The following is a 14,252-nucleotide window of genomic DNA, read 5'->3' as shown; positions in this document are numbered from 1 at the left end:
GTAGAAGAAGAAATGGGGCAGAGAGATAAGAATAAACTTCATTTAACTATGTGCATACTATTTGTCACTTATTGCACACATAATTAGCCCTCCTACACATCATTAGACATGTTATGTTGTCTTTGTTGTAAGTTAAACTCAAGTCCAGCAGTGCCCTTTGTTTACATCTTCTTAGCATTCATGTGGTCCATTTGTATGTATTTTAAACACCTGGAGGGAGCCTGAATGCACTACCCACTTGCAACTTTTCTTGCTGGGATTAGGTGTAATGTAAATGTTTATAGTAGGTTTTGGCAAATGCCCTGGTGTAAACTGTTAAACAAGTCCATTCATGTTCTTTAATACGTTTTTTGTAACCTATTCCCTCTATCACATCACACCTTACAAATTTCCATTTATAACAATAGACTAAATAAAAGTGTGTTCTGTGCTTTGATGGGAACATAGATGGAAACATTGAAGAAAATCCTTTCTTGTTAGTCAAGGCCATAGGATGACTTGCACTTGGAAAAACTACTCAGCATCCTTTTCTCTCTTGGAGGCAAAAACAATTTTTCCTCTTAGCACATAGAAGAAAATTACCTTTTGCTTAGTTGTTGGTTCCAATATCAGTGTTCATTATAAAACCATCTCAGTTTTATAGGTATGTAGTACTCAAGCAGATAGGGGACAGAGCCAATGAGAGAAGAGATGTGGATGAGGCACACTCTTACCCTCTGGGACTTAACTTTAAACTTGATAACATAAATAACACAAAATGATATTAGTGAGACATGTTTTATTTTTTATATGATAATTAATGTATGTATGTATGTATGTATGTTTATGTTCAGCTTCTTTTAATTAATATTATTTTAATTGATATTGAATTGATAATGTTGTGATATTCATTCATATTTCTGTATTTTTGTCATAGGGTACTTCTTATACAGGATAGTTGAACATCTCTTTCTACTGTTCCACAGTTGATGAACATTTGAGTAGTTTTCCATTTGAGGGTTCTCAAATTGCTATAGTCACTGTAGTACATGTATCTCAGTTAATATATACTTGATTAGATTTCTGATCTAAAAGTAGAGTTGTCTGGAAATAGAGTATACATGCATTTATTTTGGATGCAGGATACTGATAAACAGGTTTTCAATGAAGTGTATGGAATCTCTTGCCTACCAGAAATATATGAGAATTCTGCTGTCTCTGATTTATCTTTCTCATCTTAGGCTCTGCTATATACACATGTATTTATCAAGAGTCTTAATAAGGGCTCTTCTTTTCCAGCTGCAACCATGTAGGTGATTCCAGAGAAGAAAAAGAAGGCTGCCGCTGTGCCGGAAACCCTTAAGAAAAAAGTTCCTGCCATGCCACAAACTCTTAAGAAAAAGGTTCCTTTTGATGCTCAACTTTGCAATCCTCTACTATGCACATGCTGCCAGAACAATCAGTTCTACCATGTATATAGTCCTTGGTTGGTGGTTGAGTCCCTGGGAGCTCTGAGGGTACTAGTTAGTTCATATTGTTGTTCATCCTAAGGGGCTGCAAACCCCTCAGCTCCATAGGTCCTTTCTCTAACTCCTTCACTGGGGACCCTGTACTCAGTTCCATGGATGGGTGTGAGCCTCTGCATCTGTATTAGTCAGGTACTGTCAGAGCCTCTCAGGAGACAGCTATATCAGGCTGGCTTGTCCTTCCTTCAGTCTCTGCTCCATAGTTAGTCTCTGCAACTCCGTCTGTGGGTATTTGGTTCCCCCTTTTAAGAAGGAATGAAATGACTACATTTTGGTCTTCCTTCTTCTTGAGTTTCTTGTGGTTTGTAGGTTGTTCTTCCTGTATTCCAAACTTCTGGGCTAATAACCACTTATCAGAGAGTGCATACCATGTGTGTTCCTTTGTGATTGGGTTACCTCACTCAGGATGATATTCTCCAGATTCACCCATTTCCCTAAGAATTTCATAAATTCATTGTTTTTAATAGCTGAGTAGTACTCCATTGTGTAGATGTACCACAATTTCTGTATCCATTCCTCTGTTGAAGGACATCTGGGTTGTTTCCAGTTTCTGGCTATTATAAATAAGGCTGCTATGAACATGGTGGTGGAGCATGTGTCCTGAAGGTTCTGTGCCCCAGTATAGGGGAATGCCAGGGCCAATAAGTGGGAGAGGGTGGGGTGGCAAGCAGGGGGATGGGGGAGGCAACTGGGGTTTGTTCTTGTTGTTTTATGTTTTTTGGGTTTTTTTGGTCTGTTTTTTGTTTGTTTGTTTGTTTGTTTGTTTGTTTTTTGAGGGGAAACTGGGAAAGGAGAAATCATATGACATGTAAATAAAGAAAATATCTAATTTTTAAAAAAAAAAGAAAGAAAAAGGTTCCTGCTGTGCCTAAAACCCTTAAGAAAAAGGGGAAGAATTTCGCTGAGTTGAAGGTAAAGTGCCTGAGGAGGAAGTTTGCCCTGAAGACACTGCGAAAGGCAAGGAGGAAGCTCATCTATGAGAAGGCAAAGCACTATCACAAGGAGTACAGGCAGATGTACCGGACTGAGATCAGGATGGCCAGGATGGCAAGGAAAGCTGGGAACTTCTATGTGCCTGCAGAACTGAAATTGGCGTTTGTCATCAGAATCCGAGGTATCAATGGAGCAAGCCCAAAAGTCCTCAAGGTATTGCAGCTTCTTCGTCTTCAACAGATCTTCAATGGTACCTTTGTTAAGCTCAACAAGGCTTCAATTAACATACCGAGGATTGTGGAACCATACATTGCATGGGGGTACCCCAACCTGAAGTCAGTAAATGAGCTCATCTAAAAAGCGAGGTTATGGCAAAATCAATAAGAATTGGATTGCCTTGACAGATAATTCCTTAATTGCTCGACCTCTTGGTAAATTTGGCATCATCTGCATGGAGGATCTAATTCATGAGATCTATACAGTTGGGAAACGCTTCAAGGAAGTAAGTAACTTCCTGTGGCCCTTCAAATTATCTTCCCCACGAGGTGGAATGAAGAAAAAGACAACCCACTTTGTAGAAGGTGGAGATACTGGCAACAGGGAAGACCAGATAAACAGGCTTATTAGACGGATGAACTAAGGTGTCACCCATGGTATTTTTGTAATCTGGTCAGTTAATAAACAGTCACAGCTTGGCAAAAAAAAGAAGAAGAAGAAGAAGAAGAAGAAGAAGAAGAAGAAGAAGAAGAAGAAGAAGAAGAAGAAGAAGAAGAAGAGTCTTTAAAAGGGCTGGAGAATGCCTCAATGATAAAGAGCAACAGCTTCTATGTCAGAGGACCTGGGTTCAGTCTGTACACACTGACTCAGAATAGCCCACTCAATTCCAGAGGATCTGATACCCTCTTCTGACTACTGTGGGTACCAGGCATGCATGTAATGCACATCCAGACAAACATTCATATACATAGAAAAAGTAGATAGAGAGATGATAGATAGATACTCAGACAGACAGATTTAAAAACAAAACAAAATAAAAACCAAGAGCCTTTACAGAACAGAGCCAATAGTACTATGGAGGTTTAGAAGTCCCACCATCTGCCATGCATGAACTGAAGACTTGAAAATGCCAGTGATAAGCTTCACTACAGAGTCCAATCTGGGCCTATTGGAGCTTACAGAGACTGAATGACCAACCAAAGAGCGTGCAAGGCCTGGATCCAGGCTCCCTACATATTTGGAGCAGATGTGCAGCGTGGTCTTTATGTGGGTCCCCTAAAAATTGGAGTGGTGTGGTCTCCCTCCCCTAAGTCTGGACAGTAACGCAGTGTTGTGGAAGCAGCTACATTCAGTAGCTCCACCTCTATTTGCAAGAAGGAAGTTTCTGATTGGACTGTTATACCGACGTAGTTTGGGGGAGGGGTTTGCCCCAAGTATTTTACCTGTTGTGGGAACAAAGGAATTAGCATTAAATTCAAGATGGCTGAGTGACTAGACCTCGTGCTGTCTAATGTTTTACTTCTCCCGCGTGGGTATGGTACAGTATTGGCTAGCCTACCTCTTCTTATCTCCTTTAATCTTTTCCTGTCCGTTTCTTACTCCTATTTCAAGAAGGACTCTTTTAATCCTTTCCATGTTGGTTCTGGATTCCAACAGAGTGGTGCTGTCTCTGACTCTGTTGCCTGCCACTGAATCTCCTTCCTCTAATTGGACTGCATGATTTGGCCTCAGTGGGAAAATATGTACTTAATTCTGTTGGGAATGGATGTCCCAGGGCAAAGTTGTAACCAAGGGAGGGGCTTTCTCTTCTCTGAGGAGAATGGGGGGGTAATGGGGATAGAGATTTGTAAGGGTAGGATTGGGAGGAGAGTAGGGCAGGAGGGCTGTGATCATAATTGCTTGACTTTAATTGCTTGATGTAAAATGAATAAATAAATTAATTAATGAAAAAAAATAATTTCACGGTGGTGCTATGGATAAGGTCAATTTGAGTGAGTGCCAGATGGTGAAATCCCAAGAGAACCAGGAATTCTGATGCCTAGGAGCTGATGCCAGAAGAAGGTAGACATCCTAGCTCAAAAAAGAAAAAGCGAATTCACCTTCCTTTCTTCTCTATTCTACTCAGGCCCTCTCCACAGCTTTATTGAAACCTGTTCATGCTGATGAAAGCTTTTCATCTGTACACAGTTCCTGGCTCTATTGGTAATTCTTTCCTGGGACATTTTCACAGGCATATTCAGAAATGTTTCATCAGCTATCTGGGCATTCTTTTGCCTAGTCAAGTTACTGCACGAAATTAATCATGACATTGTAACATCCATTTATGGTTTTAATTTACATTTTATTGTGTCTGTTGAAATTGAGTATTTGACATCTTTAATGTCTGTGAACAAATACATTTTACTGCTTGTTTTAACACGGTTATTCTAATAACATGCACATTTCCCTTTTCCTCTTAGTGACTTTTGTTTACTCAGCTGTGTGTACATATCTCGACGTCATTTATAGATGACTGCCCTACCCTAACACATACTTATTTTCAAGTTTTGGGGTTTTTTTGGTACTAAGGAGAATAACATTTTCACAAAGCAATGTGACATTCATGAAAATTAAATAGTTACTGTATAGTACATGTGAACACATTTGATGAAATTATTCATTGACCCTTTGAAATAATTAATATATATGTGTATATATATATATATATGATGACTATTTCATATCAATTAAAGATTCTTCAAGATACGGCCTTAATATTAAGTAAAAAAGGCAAATCCAGAGGACTTGGCTTGATGAATTCTATTTTCTAAATGGAGTTTGATTTGAATAAAATAAGCTATTATTTAGTAGCCCTTTCTATGATTTCTATGATTCAAGATGTTCTGGCAAAAGTAATCATGGATATTCAAAGAAGGTCCCCAGAGTTAGATGGGTCAGGTAGGCTAATTGATCTAATAGAGACTTGAGCATCTGAGGTTCTGCCTAAGAATACTTTGACAAAAAGAGTTAAGAGAAAAAAGCTATAGGCTAGTCACAGCAACATAAAAAAATAGGATTATCTGACAATAGTTCATTTCTCTCTAAGCTAATCACCACTTGATATATGATTTGCTAATGAGTAATAAATGTATATAAAATATGTTGATGTGGACAGACACAATGCTTAGTGGCTAAGGGTATCTGCCACCAAGCCTCCAAGCCTGATCCAGGTGTTGAGGCACAGTGGGGCTGAGGGTTCCACTGCTTGTTTTGAATGCAGCTGGCTTCCAGGGAGGTAGCCTGAGGGCCTTAAAGCCCTCCCCCACAATGACACACTTCTTACAACAAGGCCTTACCGCCTAATAGTGCCACTCACTGGGCCAAGCATATTCAAACCATCACAGGAGGCTTTGGGGATTGAAGTCTCCATTTAGAAAATGGGTGTAAGCTTGAGAAAATGGGCACCTACATTTTTCATTTCATTTTGTATCTTAATCAGAATGTGTTAAATAAAAATCCTGAAGGGAAAAAAAGGAGATGTGAGGGAAGTAAAGTAAAAAACCAAGTCAGAGCCCCCTATTTTACAGTTTTATCTTACCCTGTCAAACACTTCACCATATATACAAAAAATAAAAATATATTTACTTTCTGTCCTAAGAGTTGCACAGTTAAGATAAAATGTATATTCATAAAAAATGTGTTCAAATATAGATTCTGCATCTATAAAAATGATTGTAGACTCAAAGCAGTCTCTGTGTCTATTGTCACCTACTATCTTTAGGAATGACAAGTGCTCCAATGAAAAGAAAGAGGGGGAGCTGATGAGCTCTTTCTCCTTTGTCTATAGTATTTCTTCTGGTCTGCCAAATCATAGTATTCCCATATAAGCATATCATATTCCAAATATCATTCATGAAAATTGTTTCATACTTCTCTATTCTATAGTAGAAAAATCCCTTGATAATTGATCAAAAAAACCTTAGTAGAAATGGACTGGGAAAATAGTTCAGTCAGTGCTTGAGCCCTACGTATGGATCCTGAGTATGAGTTCCCAACACTCACATAAAAAATTGATTATGGCTGCTCAGTCTACCCAGTGTGTGAGGTCAAAGTTTACTGAGAGTTTTTGCCTCAAAAATACAGTGAAGAGTAATTGAGAAAAATATTAAATGCTGACCTCCACATACACATGTACATACACACACCCAAAAGAAACACATACATACTCATACTCAAACACATACACACACACATACTCACACACTCATATTCATACTCACACACTCACATACTCACTCACACTCTCTCACACACTCACACTCAATACATACCTACACACACACTCATACTCAAACACACACTCTCACACACACTCTCCCAGACTCTAATACACACAAACAAATACACATACAGGACTCATACAGACAGACTTTCATAAATATCATATACTCAAAAACAGAGTCATACACACACATATTCTCTCTCACAGTCACACACATACACACTCACATTCACATACATTCACATTCACACACATGAAATAAGAAACAGGAGAGAGGTTACCAAGTCACCTGAGAGACCTCCTTCAGGTCCTGACTTGTCATCTTCTCCGTCCTAGTCCAGAACTGAATTTTAACTGTGGCAGCATTATAGGCAATGGAAAGTTTGTGGGTGAAGTAAGTGAAGAGGGTCTTCTAGACTTTAGCAGAAGTTAGTCCATTAACTTTGAGATAGGAGCAAACATTCTTGCCCAAAAGACATGGCGACCTTAGAAACCAAGGCTTTCTAGATAATTGTGCCTGAGGTTATTTACAGCTAGCTGGGCTGTTGGTTCTCTCCTTGATAGGAAGCCATCTTTTTAACTCATCTCCAGATGCAGAAGGTCAGTTCATGGACTCAATGAATCACTAGCTACCTTTAAAGTTTCATCAAAAACAGGAACATTTACTAAAAGACCCTGTCTTAGTCATACTTTGATTCGGGATCCAGGTTCAATTAGACATTTGAGGCAATAATGGATAACATATCGATCATGTTAAAAGTACAAGCTAATACGACTGTGTTTTCTCCACTAGTCAGTTTCCACAAACACTGAAAACTGCATGGGAGGTAGTAGAATGGAGTCCAGTTGGTCAGTGTAACATGATGCAGAGGGAGAGTCATTAAGATGGCAGTCTCTGTAATTCTTACACTCTTCTGTCTCCATTACTTGTCTTTACCTCTCCACTGTTCCCACCTTTTAAGGACATGTGCTCAAGGCATAGACTTTACTTTGAAGAACACAGGTAATTCAAAAGCTATTTATGTTCAGTTTTACTTACCTAATTTAAATAACTCTGTAATGATGAAATACTAGAGCAGAGGTCTCTGAAGAAGTCTGGCCCAGCTTATTAAGTTGTTATGATGCACATTACAGGCTCATTTGCTATAATTAATTAGTGGAGGGAGGGTAGAACCTTAGCCTTAATTGCTTCTATCTAACAAATGATTTCTAGGAGAGTTCATTCATTAAGAGGACACACACAAGAAGGTCTTGCTATTCTCCCTTCAGTTTGAATTCTTTTTCAAGGCCATTATTAAAAACAACAGTCTAGAGCTTTGAGTAGAAGCATTCACTGTACTTTGCCAGCATTTTTTCCTGTAAAACTGCTTTCTTCTAAAATAACATCTCCACACACAATGTTTTTCTCTCATTAGTTAAATGGACCTTTGCATTTTTATTTTCTTAAATTATTAGGTTGTATTTGGGGAGACTTGGAAGGAATGTCATTATTTCACTGTCTTCCTCCCCTTGTTAAACTACCCGATGGGTTGGATGGTGCACACAATTCTGGAAAACAAAGAAAGCAATATTGAAATACACAGCAAGTACATATAGGCTGGTGTGAGTACTCTGATTTAGTGTTAGCATTTTATTAGTGTTCTTTTTAGGCTTTAACATAGAAACAAGCACAATTATTTAAAATTGGTTAGTGCTTGAGGTTAGAAGATGGCTCAGTGGTTAAGCATTTTGGTTCTGTCACCAGAACAAAAATAAATAAATAAATAATACTAAATTAATTAACTCTTAATGATTTTCAAGGTGGCTTTTTAAATGTTATTTTATTTGGTCATCTTCCAAACACTTAAGCAGGCCAGACAAAATGTTATTAGTTTCCATTTACAAATAGAAGGGCTGAGATTGGAAGATGTTAAGGGACTTGTCCTAGAGCACTTCTCTGTCCTTTATTTGAACCAGAAACAGGCCTCCCGATAAGCAGCTGGAACATTATTCATCTGTATTACTGTTGTTAACTTCCTTAAATATACATTCAATAACTAGAGCAGACTCAGGTTCACTGTCCCAGAGTCAGCTAGTGTTACCATTTATTTGTTTCAGATGTGTTTACTTTACTGTTTTAAGGCAGTATTGTGAGTGTATCTACCACTGTCAGCCCCCAGCTTTTCTCAATTTCCCAACCTATATTCAGGAGTCACTATTATTTTGAACTTGCTGGTAGCAATTTTATGAAGTGGTTTGTACTTTTTTCCTGTGTGTCTGTCTTCATAAACCTATACAGTATCTTATGCTTCAAAACTTTAGACACATGGCATCATATATGCCACTTGAGCTTCTGTTTGGTCCTGTTTAGTGTATTCTTAAGAACTATACATGTCAATCTACTTTATTTATTTCCATAGCTATACCACATTCTATTAACCGAATAAACTACTATTATATTTCCTCATTCCTTCAATATATTTAAATATTTCCCTTATTATAAAATAACTCAGAAATCAACATTATTGTACAATTAGACATAGGAATAATAATTTCTTGAGCACTGGAGGATATACCAGAATTATAGTGTGCTATATACATTTTCAATTTTTGTGAGTATTGTTTTTCAAGACTTGTAGCGGTTTGCTCTTCTACTAACAATATCTAAATTTTCTTCTTTTGTTTTATATCTTGCAATAAATTAAAACATAATTATATTATTCTATCTATCTTTTCTTCCAACCCCTCTGATGCCCCACATTTGCTCTTTCTCTAGTCCATGGCCTGTATTTCTTTTATTGTTGTTGCAGATATGTATATATAATATATATTCATAAATATTAAACATAACCTGCTCAGTCCTTTTTTTATGTTGTCTGTATGTATATAATTTCAGGACTGACCATTTACTATTGGGAGAGCAATTTGGGGGCTCTTCCCTGAGGAAGACTATTTACTCCTGCTTTCAGTATTCCTCAGTTTCCTGGAATCCTTTTTGGGGCTCTGTGACATGTCTCCCTTCCATGTTGGCAATTTTATTGCTGTGGTCCTTGTTCAGGTCTTATTTCGATAGCTGTGTTGTTGAGAGACTTCATGAGTGTGGCTTCCCTGTCATTTTTAGGATGCAAAATGCCAGGGCCACCTTTCTGACACTCTTGCTCTTACAATATTCTACTGTGACCCCGATGGTTAGGTGTAGGCATAGTGTGGTGGGTGCATCATTTAAGGATAGGCACCCTATAGTCACTCATCCTTTGTACTTTGATGGGTTGTGGTTTTCTGTGATGATTTCAGTCTGTTGAAAAGGGACGTTTCCTTGATGAGGGCGGTGACTATACTTATCTGTGGGCCTAAAGATAAATATTTAGAATGTAGTTAGGAATTACGCTGATTTGGTAAGTGGTGGTTGTACGTTCTCTTCCAAGATCTATACCTTCATTACCACCTGTAATTGACTGGGTTTCCAATACTAGGCATACTTTTTATCCTGTTGAGAGGGCCTTGAATTCAGTTAAAGAGCTATTGGTTTCCAGTAAGTTATACATGCCACTATTGTACCTTGAGGATATAATGCCATGCACAGAGGGTTTAATGTTAGAATCAACTCAGATATCCTTGGTCATGTGTTCAAAGCACATGGTGTCCTTGGGAAGAGGGACTTCCTTTAACCTCTGTAAGACAACCAAGAACAGTAATAGACTATGTGCTGGGAGTATCTTGAACAACCCTAATCAATGACTCAAAAAGGGGCTTCTTGTGCCTGGTGTTAGAATTTTTGATACATAGCCTATGGTTCTGCATTGTTAGTCAAGATGGGCAATTTTCCTTTAAACTGTAAAGACTTGCATATAATTTTAGGTAGATAGATAATAATTTAATTCCTTATGACTTTTCCAGACAGCACGCTGTTATTTTATGCTCATCCTTCTTTCTTCTGTATGCATTTTCATCTCCATCATTCATTGAAGCCACCAATGTCCCTCTTCAAATCACATGTACCTGCTATTTTCTTCTTTATTGCTCCCTTTTCCCATGGTACCTTTTTACTTTTCCAGTTCTGCAGTTACTCCAGGTTATATACTCACTTCTGAAGATTTGAATCTGGAAAGCACAGATGAAAGAGAACTCAAGATATTTCTCTTTCTGTGTTTGGGTTATGTCAGTAAATATGATCTCTTTGTTAATGTTGTTATATCCATTTACATGCAAATTTCATGATTTCATTGTACCTGAATAGTAGCCCATAGTGTATATGTAGCATATATACCACAATTTTATTATCTACTGTTCAGTCAGATGATATTGCCTACTTTTATATGGGCTTCTCCTGAAATTCCATTGGAGCATAGTAATTTCTCTTAGTTTCAATATTATTACTAACAAGTTTGTCTATATTTTCTTATGCTCATTGGCCACTAAAATATTCTCTTTCATGAGTTACTTAACTATCAGTTTTTCCCTTGAAGGTGTAGTTTTCTTGTTCCTTCTAGCCTTATAATTATAGGGAAGTCTGCTGTCTTATTCCTCAGTCAAGAGCTTCCTGGAATGTAAAGCATTGGTTTCCACCTAACTTGAGTGAAGCAGTAATGTATTAGCATTTAAAAGAACCTGATCTGTGTACCTAGGAGTCAGATGTGTTCTTTTCTGGGAGGTTGTTATGTAGTATTTTCTTTTTGTTTTTCTGTTTTTGCTTTTGTTTTTGTTTTTCAAGACAGGATTTCTCTGTGTAGCCCTGGCTGTCCTGGAACTCACTCTGTAGACCAGGCTAGCCTCGAACACAGAAATCTGCCTGTCTCTGCCTCCCAAGTGCTAGGATTAAAGGCATGCACCACCACTGCCTAGCAAGTAGTATTTTCTTATATAACATCATCCAACAAGGAAGGAGCTAAGTTGTAAAATGGGAAGAGCATGGGTGACAAATGGCATGGGTGTTTCCCATGTTCCACACTGGAGTAGACAGGCTTGAATCATCTTCCAGGAAGATGTTTTATGAGCTTTCTTGTAGGAACGGAGACCCTACAGTAAATGGGGCTGGATATACTTCCTGGCCTAAGACAGAGAGTTTAAGAGGCAACCTGGACAGCCATTGTTGCAGTGGAGTTGGTTGCGCTATGGTTGGGGATGGGGGTGGGGGAGCCACATAGAAGACTGCCACAGTCAAGTCTCAGTAGAACCTTGGAAAGTTCAGTGGAGATGTTCTCAAGTTGTTCTTTGTTTGCTGTACAAAGAAACCCTTTGTAAATACTGGTGGGAAAGTACACCAATAAAAAGAAAGAAACTAAAGGGATACAGTCAAGCATGAAAACAGGAATGTTATCATTTATTTTGTCCAAAATACTTTGAGGGGCAAAGGCAAGGAAGAAGACAGCTGTTAACAGTCCAAAAGTAAACCTATGCATAATGCATCACAGTGGAGAACACGTAGAGGCCTAGAAGGTTGTGATTGTGTGCTAAACATCCAGTCTACAAACGTTCAGTACTGTATGATTAAGTCACAAAATCTTTCCAAAGAGAAATATAAAGATGATTCAACATCTGAAAGTCTTACTTACTTTCAACTTGTTTACCATTTTAAAAATAAAAGTCATGCATTCACAAAATACAAGAAATGATTTATTTTTGTTGATGTCTATGGTGAGTGACATTGTTGTATGCAGGTATACAATAAATAACCAAGAACCTCCCTTTCTCTGGAGGCTGACAACCTTTCAATACACAGCTTTACCTTCTGTTCAGGGTGATAGATATATCTTAACTTTGAATGAAAATGGGAATATTTTTGTCTTAGTTCAAATTTCTGTCTCAGGTTGTATGTTGTACAAACAAAGTCTATTGGGGAGCTTTAGGTGCAAACTTTTAAGGAATGATTTTTTTAAAAAATATATTAGCAAAGATGGGGATGGAGAAGAAGGAAAGCTAAGAAAAGAAATACTTGAGGTAGAATCTATTGTTGGCTTCATCTGTGGGGTAAGAGTAAATACAAATAGTATAGCAGAGTTGTTCCTCTCAGAGACACAGCCTATGTTGCCTTTGCATCCTTGCACTCAGGCAAGACGGTACCTGTAAGCAAAGAGCCATTCAGGGACAACCTTCAGGGCAGCTACAGAATGTGTGCTTAATGATGTATAATGTGGAACATACTAAAGTCTACTATACTGAATTGTATAGTAAAGTGAATTATTGAACTTCTGAATCAGGATTGCATTATAGAACTCGAAATAACTATAGAAATTCCTATATTTTATCTGTGCTCAAAAAATCACAGTGCTGCCTCTATATATTATTATTTCTTATTATTTGGGGGCCAGAGGAAGATATCCCCTAACTAAAATGGAAAGCAAAGTGGAAAACAAAACCAACATGAATGTATATGTTGTATCTCATTGGTGTTGTTGCTCAGTATATTCTTTGTATATGCATACTCACATATATATCATGGGCATATTAATGCATATTGCACTGTATCTTATGTCATATATGTATATTTCTCATATGTACGCATAGTTGTATGTTTTGTATACTATTCCATATTGTATACTTTAGAAAAAAAATAAAATTTTCTTACAATGTTCTTTGAAGCACATTGTTAACATAGCTGTCATACAGCTGTTAATATCTATACAGTTATTTTTGTGATAGAAAAGTTGTAGATGATTCTCATATTTCTTTGTCAGCATTCTACTTTTCTGCACTCAAGAAAGTTGAAAAGATGGCATTTATTTTTCCTGCCAAAGCTCTGGAAACACTTCTTCCCTGGAGTAGACTTTCAGTCAAACAAGGATTTCCTTAGGAATGGAAGAAATCACATACTCTGTTCCAAGAGTGTCTGCCAGCACAGGCTGCTTTACTTTGGATTTCTACCATTTCATCCTTGGTCTATCCAAAGATCCAAGATCCACTGTAGTGCTCAGACGACTAACCATCACCAGAGAAATGTGTCCTTTGGTGTCTTTGCCAGGTAAGGATCTGAAGATGAGATGTTTGTATCCCTGGTACCTCAAACTTTGTGCCAAACCAGAACTTCCTGTGAGAACTTCCTCTGCCAACTTTCCTTTATAAAAAGACTCTCCTTTCTATAACATGCTGAAAAGGGATAACCATGTAGCTGTGTTTGACCACAGTCCCAAGGAATTCAACAGGCATCCACAGAAGTTCAAACAATACATGTTGCAATTCACAAACAGAGGATGAATGCATACCAGTGGCCATGGCAAGAATAAAAATCACTCTAGTGCCGTATACTGTGGCCATAGTATCAAAGCTGTGAAGGTTGCTGTTCGTTATAACTACACAAGGTCTACAATACATTTATATCATATTTCAACTGATAAAAATATGCTTCCTTGGAAGTTATAAATGCTAACTGACCGGCACGAGGCGGGTCTGCCTCCAGGGACCGCTTTGACCCGGAGCCTCCAGTGAGAGCTGCCATCTTCTCTCCCGTGAGTTCCTAAGCCTGGAGCAGTCAGCAGGGAGGCACAGACCTCAAGAGTCGCAGGGGAACCACCAGGCGGCAGGGACAGGATCCTCTCAGCTTCCAAGTGGCAGAGGTGGATCAGCCACCTTAGCTGCCCCTC

General features: G+C 38.2%; 1 pseudogene; it reads left to right on the top strand.

Moving 5' to 3' along the window:
* The first annotated feature begins 1,286 nt into the window (after nucleotides 1-1,286).
* Nucleotides 1,287-3,139, top strand: LOC116083407 (annotated as a pseudogene).
* The last annotated feature ends 11,113 nt before the right edge of the window (nucleotides 3,140-14,252 follow it).

Source organism: Mastomys coucha, unplaced genomic scaffold (genome assembly GCF_008632895.1).
Source record: "Mastomys coucha isolate ucsf_1 unplaced genomic scaffold, UCSF_Mcou_1 pScaffold8, whole genome shotgun sequence".
Lineage (NCBI taxonomy): Eukaryota > Metazoa > Chordata > Mammalia > Rodentia > Muridae > Mastomys > Mastomys coucha.
This window is presented reverse-complemented; position numbering and strand designations above follow the sequence as displayed.